A 9755-nucleotide genomic window follows, 5' to 3' on the forward strand; every position below is an offset into this window, starting at 1 on the left:
AATAGAGTATTCAGTTAACTACTCATCATGTTTTATTGGCCTCTCTTCAACAGGTCGCTGGATGGGAGAAGTGGAAATCCCCAATGATCAATATAATTAATGCACAACCCCTGCACATTGTGCTCTAGGATGTATAGTCACAATCTCTGATGGAACACAGGTGACCCAGGTGAATATATAGCAAGCTCATCTGTGTGCGATTTATCATTATATTGTAGACAAGCAAGACAGGCAGACAGGTTGTTTAATTAGAGTGGCTGAATCAGAAATAAAATTGTGTTTGTATATAAAACTCTCTCCTAGAAATACATCTATTGTGAAATAATGTTCAGAGAAACATCAATAGGTTTTAGATTTCCCAAAATCTGAATGAGACTTAGCTACTACACTTAGCACATCACAGAATCAGTTCAGTTGCACAGAAGGATAATAAAAATGTATCCCTTAAGCGGAATACAGCACAATGTACTGCACAAACAATATTAACAAACAGAGCTAGCAGGAAATGTTAGCGCTAGCATCTGTTATGATCACATAACAATGAGACAGATGTTTAATCCCAACTGTTAACATAAGATCATTTGTATGTTTCAAGAGACAGATCCCTTTTGAGTTTAAACATTTCTTCATTGCTTTCTAAATGTGTAATATTTTTTTTTCTTTTTTAGATAGGTGCTTTTTTATTTTTGCTTTTTTTTTCATCTGTTTCTCTGTTTATCCACCTTAATATTTCGCCTTCAGAGAAAGGGAGTGGTAGGATATTTGGCTTAATCAGCCTATGCGTTATTAGCAGATTGTGTGGTCTTCTTAAAGAGTCCATTGTCTTTTCACCTACACAATCTCACAAGATGTCCTTGGACAAATCAACAAGTGTTTGGAGTCCAAATTATGTGAAGGGCCACACATACGAAGCCATAACAGTTTTATTACATCAGCCAAGTTCCTGTGGAGTGAGATAGAAACTCCCTCAATGCAAATTAAAGCCGTTTCTTTTTCCTTCAATTTGGAAACAGAAGAAAAAAAAATGAATGAAAGAAAGTGATTATCTCTGGGTTGGAAGCACAGAGGACTTATCAAGGTCTTTTTGGGTGGCCTTTCAAGGTTTATTCTTCCCGACAATTCATTTTAAAATAAGTAGGGAAGAATATTAGAAAGAATATCTTAGTGCTTCATAAATGATAATTTTAAGGTGCTTTATTTAAGTGTATTATTACAATTATTTGCCAAATGTATGAACTGTTTATAAACACATGTGTGCAGTGTTACTGCTAGAAAATATGGGTACAAATTTTGAATGCTAGCACCCTTAATCTTTTAGTCTTTCAGCTTGTCCCTGGTACATTTGCTTTTCCTCTAATGTAATTTGGTTCACTCGTTTTTCCCTCTTAAAGGGACACTGTAGTCACCAGAACAACTACAGCTTATTGGATTTGTTCTGGTGAGTAGAATCATTACCTTCAGGCTTTTTGTTGTAAACGCTGTCTTTTCAGAGAAAATGCAGTGTTTACATTACAGCCTAGTGATAACTTCACTGGCCACTCCTCAGATGGCTGTTAGAGATCCTTCCTGGGTCATGGCTGCCTAAAATGCATCCAAACATTCAGTGTCTCCTCCCTCTGCATGCAGACACTGAACTTTCCTCATAGAGATTCATTGATTCAATTCATCTCTATGAGGAGATGCCGATTGGCCAGGGCTGTGTTTGAATCATGCTGACTCTGCCCCTGATCTGCCTCTTTGTCAGTCTCAGTCAATCCTATGGGGAAGCACTGTGATTGGATCAGGCTACCACTTCTAATGATGTCAGCAGACTGCTTTTTTTTTTTTTAGGCAAACAGCATGCAGATCTACAGCTTCTGGCTTGAATAAAGTAAGATATTGCTTTATTTATGGAGGCATGAGGTGCCCAGAGGGGCTAGATGGTGGTTTTAACACTATAGGGTCAGGAATACATGTTTGTGTTCCTGACCCTATAGTGTTCCTTTAAGTTTGTATATACTTTGATACCTATTAGCATATACACAATGACACACAAACAACCATATTTACACATATTCTATCCCCTCACCTTCCAGTCTTTCTCTACCCATACACCTTCCATATGTTCTCTCCATCTACTCTGCAGTGTCTTTTTCCATGTCCTATACCAGCTATCTCAGTCCTTCTCACCCAAGATCATCTAAATGAATTATGTACAACCTCCACAATATATATACTCCCTACCTGTAGTAACAGCATAGTCAAGTCCTTTGTAAGTTCCTGGACAGGCTCCCATCACTTCTCCTCTATCATTATTTGTTTTTAAATTCTTTATTTTTGCGTGCTGCAAACCCACAATAGGTTTTCCATATGCATAATAGCAGGTATGAACAGATTTCAACAAATATTATACAATGCATGTGTCAGAGCTTAGCACAATTTATTCTTTTAGTTATAACAAGCAGATAATCCTAGGTGGTGAGTAAGGTCTAGAATATATGTAGCTAACGTATGAGATTGTGGTTTTGTTACCTAGGTCATGGGTCGGTTGCGGAGGTCTGGCCCAGTGTGAGTGTTATCAGCAGGCTGGTCGTGGTTCTGGTTCCTTGCTTGGGTCAGTATGGGTTTGGTAGAGGTTGCAATGCTGGTTGTTGAGTCCTGTGAATAAGTCTTCAGTATGCTCTACCTCTCGGTAGAGGTGTAGTTGGCTTGAGCTCAATAGAGACTACTGATGAGGGGTGGTAGCCCTAACCTAGGGGCTGTCGGAGGTGTGTGTTCTGTCTTGCGCCGTGATACGTGTTCTGTGGACGCGGTATTGTGTGTCAGCGCCTTCTCTAGCAGGCTCTTATAATAAGCATTAAACTAGTGTCGTAACTTGTGTAACATTAACAAGTATGCGTGTGTGGTAAATGGTATATAGGCATTTTATAACATGAACATTTTGTATCGCCTTTGAACAGGCAGGGGAAGGAGACTTCTCCCCCCTACCTGTCAGGTGGCCTGTGTGTTCAGTCTCTGCCTTCTTGGAATGAATATTTCCGCGGTTGCTGGGTTCCAGGCTTGGGCGGTGTTTTGGTCGGGTTTGTTTGGTAGGCCCAGCTTCGTTAGAAGTGCGGGTGCTTCAGTCCCCGAGGAGAGTTTGTGTGTGGTCCCTTTGTGGGTGACTAGTAAGGAGCGGGGGTTACCCCAGTGGTATGGTATCCCCGCTGAACGCAGCTGACTGGTGAGTTCACTGAGTGGTTTTCTCCATTGGAGAGTGGTTTTGGTTAAGTCCTGATAGAAGGTTAGTTGGGACTCTTCGAAATCCAGTGGAGTCTTGCCTTTGATCGCATTCATGATGTGCCCCTTGTCTTGGTGTAGGACACAGCGGACGATGACATCTCCAGCAAGCATGGTGGCGGCTCTGGGAGGTGTTGGTAAGCGGTATATCCCCGCGAATGTGAGCTTCCTTGCCGTTGTGGGTGGTAGCAGTGATTGCATGAGTCTCCTAATATAGTGTGGTAGGTCCTCTTTGTTTACTGAGGCGGGTATGCCTCTGATTTTAATGTGATTGCGTCGGTTTTTATCCTCTTGTGCTGCCACTTGTACTGTGAGGAGTTGGTGGCTGTGTTGCAGCTGGAGGAAGGACTCCTTCAGCGTGGAGATTTCTCCCTGGATCATTCTAACTTCACTCTCTGTATTGACAACTTTCTAGGTGATCTGTTGCATGCACGTTTTGAGCGCAGGTAAGTCTGCTGCCAGCAAGCGTTGTATGTCCTGCAGCATGGTTTGCAGTTGCTGCAGGTCCTGCTTGGTAGCCAGATCTGTGGTTCCCTGCTGGGGTGTGGGTTTGGGCAGCGTGGTTTGTTTAGGTTGCATGGCCCCTTGTGTGACTCCCTGGGAGGTTTGATCTGTGGGGGTAGCCGTGTGAGGTCTGGGCCTTGTTCGGCCGCCATTTTGGCGGGTGCCTGTCGTTGGAATAGGGTGCCTATGTCAGGCTGTGCTGTGGCAGTACCTTGTTGGGATCTTTGTGATCTGCGTCCTATCTCCGTGCTTTCGTACTCTGAGTCCTGTTGCAGCTCTCCCCCAGCGTTCCAGGCGTCCTCTCCGCCCAGGAGGTACTCCAGGCCACGGCTGCTCGGTGTGTAGTAGGTGATGTAGGGTGATGCGGGATGGTCTCCCCTGTTCAGTGCTGTGGGTTTTGTGCATGGATGGCATTTAGTTTTTGCGATATCGAGCTGATTGTGTTTGTATTTTCAGGAGCTGCCAGATATGGCATCTGGCCTGTTTCACTGCTAGGCTCCACCCCCTCTATCATTATTTGCTTTATACGATAGATAGGGCTGTTGATACAGTGACTGGCTGTATGATATATGACGTTACCTTTGCATACCCCTTTTTCTATTTATATATTTACATTTTTAGTTATTGTAAATGGATGTTTTCATTGTATTTAATTGTAGTTGTTATTATAATGGTTATAATATTTGGTACTAGTGGGCTTGGTAACCACCTAGTTCATCTCCCATGTATTTGCACCACTGAATGAGGGGAATAGACAGATAAAGAGAGGAGGATCTATTAGATCGATAGACCTCTTTTGTAGTATGGAATAGACTAGTCGACAGTAGGATTTTTGGTTCATCTAAATAATTTTTTCCAAACTTGAAATGTTGTGTGGGACGTCCAATACTTGTTCATATGATGGTTCGGCTGGACGTTGTTCATGATACACTATTCGGGGAAACACTCACCAAAACAGTGTAAAAAAGAGCTAATCAGTGTACAAATATTAAGTATATATTTTGCAGTACACGGAGAGGAGCATTTTCTCACCATTTGGTTCACAGATAAAGTAAGACAATAAATCTTCACTAAATGTTTATATATCATATATGTTTGTAAAATATAATATATACATAAAGCTTTTCTTACTTCTCTGATTTTTTTGACTGAATCTTAATTCAGCAAAATTGAATGCTCAAGTTTAGTATGGGGATCTCCCATCATTGTTTTCTTAAGCCGTTTGTGTAGTGTTAACCTTGGATTCTGAAATGTGAGCCTATATGTAGTCAATGGTTCATGTCTTTCCATATTGGCCACCAATGTCATGGATAATATTAAAAAAATTGTATTGTGGGGGGCGTGGCCGGCTGCCAAGCGAACAGGACGCGAGTGTGTGGAGCTCCGTAACAGCGCATAAAAAAGTAAGCACTTACCCGACACCCGGCTCCCAAAATCGGCCACACACACGCCTCCCGACCAGAGACACTAACGGGGCGCAAAAATAAGAAAAGTTGCCAGCCAGAGACACCCAAATTGACCGATATCAGGCTCTCATTTACAAGGCCTAATCCACAGGCAGCCGTCAAGATGGCGGCCGCAGTTAGCAGTGAGGAGGAGGACTCCCAGGACGATAGGGAAAGCCTTACCTCACCTACAGCAGAGTCCGAGCCCCCATGTCCTGACACAGAATCAGAGGCAGAATCATCCCCTGTCACGAAGAAAGACATAAGGGATCTCTTAAAAGAAATGAGAGAGGTGTGGAGGGCAGATATATTAAGCACACAGAAAGAAGTGGGGGACATCCAGCAAAGGCTAACAGCAATGGAAACTAGAGAAAGTGCAAGGGACCACCAGATACAGAACTCCCAAGACACAATGCAGATCCTCTCCTCACAAGTCCAGAAACTAACCCGGACTATCACCACTATGGAAGCTCGCCACCCAAGGCGGAATATACGCCTCAGGGGGATACCGGAAAACGTGGAAGGAGAGGCATTAATACCCTACATCCACCGCCTATTGTCTACAATGGGCCTTAAAGGAGGCACTGACCCCACCGCAATACTTTCAGCGTTTCGAATCCGGAAAGCTGCAACGGCTCCGGAAAACGCAACCAGAGACACTATAGCGGTCACGAAGGACATGGCAACCCGCTCCGCTATTATGTCCTGCTCAAGAGACCTGGGCACTGTGCAAATGGAGGGCAGCACGGTGGCCCTTTATGGGGACTTACCATTCGCAGCACTTGCGGAACGGAGGCAACTTGCACCAGCTGCCAAACAACTGCGGGGAGCAGGAGTCAGATACCGATGGGGGGCAGATGGGTCCCTGGAGGTACCACGGGGAAACCAGACGCTCATCCTGACCTCTATGGACGACCAAAAGGAGTTCCTCCGCCAGCTGCACCTCCCAGAGCTCGGGGGGCCATAATCCAAAGATGATGACATCGCATCGCAGCGTACGCTCAAAAGTAATCTGGGTCCGAAGAAAAACATGTATATAGCGACAATGCCCAAGAGACACTCACAAGCCTCACCACTAAGTGGCTGCACACACACCCTCGGATCCCGCATAGCTGACCAGTTGTGGCGCAAGTAGCGCAAGAGCCGTCACCACCTGAAACCTCACCTAAGCATCACCTAATCTTCAAATCTACCAATTGCAGCCCCAACAGATGACTGTTATTAATGTAACCAGGCGTTAAGTGTAGACACGGTCATGTTGATACCTGTTACACTACAGCAAAGTGAACTCTGAGATATTGCTATAATCTTGTGTTACCTAATTCTTGATATTACTTTCATATTATGGCAAAGTTATATTATGAGCAGGGCCGGCGCGTCCATAAGGCGGCACAGGCGGCCGCCTTAGGGCGCACCGGCTCCGGGGGCGCAAGATTTCAGTGACCGGCAGGAGGGAAGCTCTCCCTCCTGCCGGCCACCATCTCCGCCCCCGGAGCGGCAGTGCTGCGATCAGGCGCTGCGATCAGGCGCTGCGAGGGAGCTCTAACCTCTCTGCTCTGCTCCCTCGCGCGCTGTCTAGTGATGCCGCGGGAGCCGGAATATGACGTCATATTACGGCTCCCGCGGCATCAGCAGACAGCCCGCGAGGGAGCAGAGCAGAGAGGTTAGAGCTCCCTGCCGCACGCCGCCCAGCAGCCCCACTGGACCCCAGGGAATGATCCACACCAGCTCTCCAGGTAGGGAGGCTGGGTGGATATTATGTATGTATTAAAATAATTTGTGAATGTATGTGATGTGTCTGTGTTAGAGTGTCTGTGTTAGAGTGTCTGTGTGTGAGTGTCTGTGTGTGTGTGAGTGTCTGTGTGTGTGTGTGTGTGAGTGTCTGTGTGTGTGTGAGTGTCTGTGTGTGTGAGTGTGTGTGAGTGAGTGTCTGTGTGTGTGTGTGTGCGTGAGTAAGTGTATGTGTTACTGTGAGTGACTGTGTGTGTGAGTGAGTGTCTGTGAGTGTGTATGTGTCTCTGTGTGAGTGAGTGTGTGAGTGAGTGTCTGTGTGTCTGAGTGTGTATGTGTCTCTGTGTGAGTGAGTGAGTGTGTGTGAGTGTCTGTGTGTGAGTGAGTGTCTGTGAGTATGTGTCTCTGTGTGTGTGCGTGAGTGAGTGTATGTGTTACTGTGAGTGACTGTGTGTCTGTGAGTGACTGTGTGTGAGTGTATGTGTGTCTGTGAGTGTGTGCGTGAGTGAGTGTATGTGTGTCTGTGTGTGTGTGCGTGAGTGTATGTGTGTCTGTGAGTGACTGTGAGTCTGTGCGTGAGCGAGTATGTGTGTCTGTGAGTGTGTGCGTGAGTGAGTGTATGTGTCTGTGAGTGACTGTGAGTGTGTGCGTGAGTGTATGTGTGTCTGTGAGGTATTGTATGAGTGTTGCATGGGAGTGTGTGTTTGTGAGTGTCTGTCAAATCAGTGAGAGTATCTTTGTCATTGAGTCTGTGTGTGACTATCAGTGTGTCTGTCAATGAGTGTCAATCAGTGTGTGTGTCAGATCAGTGAGTCTCTGTGTTTGTCATTGAGTGTGTGTGACTGTCAGAAGAACACTAAGGGACAGGGAAGGGAGGGGACCAATAATGGACGGGGAGAGGGGCTGGTTAAGAGGCACATAGGTGAAGATGTTATTTTTGAATGGGGGGGGGGGGGGGGCGGAAAAATACATCTTCGCCTATGTACCCAAAAATCCTTGCACCGGCCCTGATTATGAGTATCCAAACTCTAATAAAAACATAAATTGAAAACAATGGTATTGTGAAGAGATATATTCTGTACATTTGGGCACCTTAACCCTTTGAGTACCAGGAGTATGCCCAGGGCATTGTATTGTTATACGTGCTCCATCTATGTGAGATGTACCTCAAGAGGTGAAAGTGTTAAATCAGCCATAAAAATATAAATAAAATATTCAGTGGTTTTCACTAAAGTAAAAATTTCTGAGAATTTAAAGAGAGCTCAAAGCGAATTTCAAATGTAAGGTCAAACCAAAAATAAAATTGACATGGAGATTTATTTTTTTTAAATTGGCTATTTTGACTTAAATTTTGAAATTCACTTTGAATTCACTTTCAGTTCCTGGTAATTCTCACTTTATTGACTGATCATGATTATCTATCAGCATTTAGCAACCTAGAGCAAGATTTGCTGACAATCCACTCTGATGCTTCAAGACTCAACTATTAACACAATGCACCTGTTTTTTTCCCTTTGCATTCATGTCAATTATTGCCCCGTACACTATTAGCCATGTAACTGCTGTCCACATCCACTCTATCTCAATCCATGTCACTGCTGCCCCATCTATACCTTAACAGCCCATGTCAACACTGCTTCCATCTGCTTCATATTAACTCATGCCATTGTTGACATATTCACTCCTTACCAGCCCATGTCACTGTTGCCTCATCCCCTCCTTAATTTCCATATTACTGCTACCCCATGCATTCTTTATCAGCCCATGGCATTGCTGCCCCATACACTCTTTATCAGCCCATGGCATTGCTGCCTCATGCCTTTTTTTTTATCAGCCCATGGTATTGCTGCCCCACACACTCCTTATCAACCCACGATGTTGCTGTCCCACACACTCCGTATCAACCACTGTTACTACTGCCCCATTTACTCTGCATTTGCCCATATAACTGTTGACCCATCCACTCCCTCTTGGACCCTTTATTGCTGCTAGATCAAATCTTATTTGGAGATTGTTTTTTTTTTATTTTTTTTTATTTGGCTATGATGATATAAAAATTGTATTTCCTTCTCAATTCCCAGTTCAGTGAATTACCGTAACATTTTCGATGACAAGTTAATTGACATGAAGCTATTTGATGGAGATTCAAAAACTATAAAATGTTACATTTACTTTATACAGTAGTTAGGCTTCAGATTTTCATATAAATATTACTCTCTATTTATACTTTATAATGTAACTGATTATAACTCTTTTCCCTAGCTTGCTTTAACATTAGAAGCTCATGAGTAAAGAGGGACCACTTAATCATTAATAAAATGAAGATAATCTGTTTATATAGGACTTTTCTCTCCAATGAGTCACAAAGCGCTTCGTGCACACTTTTGGACTAACCCAAATCAGCAGAGGATAAATAGTTGTTGCTATTAACCAACTTAATGGTACTTATATACTCAATCTCTAAAGGAATGTAGGCCAAAATGTTACTGCTGGGACTGGTACCTTCCACCCTGATAGTTCGACTGATTTTACAGTTGATGCTGTAATGAATTAAGTACCATAATATGATGTAGATGCCAGTCAGTAAATTGGAATGATGCATCTATAGAGCACATTTACAGTTTATTTACCCATATCATTTTCTGGTAAAAGGCCAACAATTAAAAAAAAAAAAAAAGTGCAGACAGCTGTCCCAGGGGAAACAGAGGATATCTATCTCAATAAGCCATTTCCCCTGCACAGGTCACAATCACCAACAACTTAATGCAAGCAGATCCTCTGTTGACTGAATCATTTCCAGTTTTTGTTCATGCAGCT

The sequence above is a fragment of the Pelobates fuscus genome, chromosome 3 (genome assembly GCF_036172605.1).
Source record: "Pelobates fuscus isolate aPelFus1 chromosome 3, aPelFus1.pri, whole genome shotgun sequence".
NCBI classification, from domain to species: domain Eukaryota; kingdom Metazoa; phylum Chordata; class Amphibia; order Anura; family Pelobatidae; genus Pelobates; species Pelobates fuscus.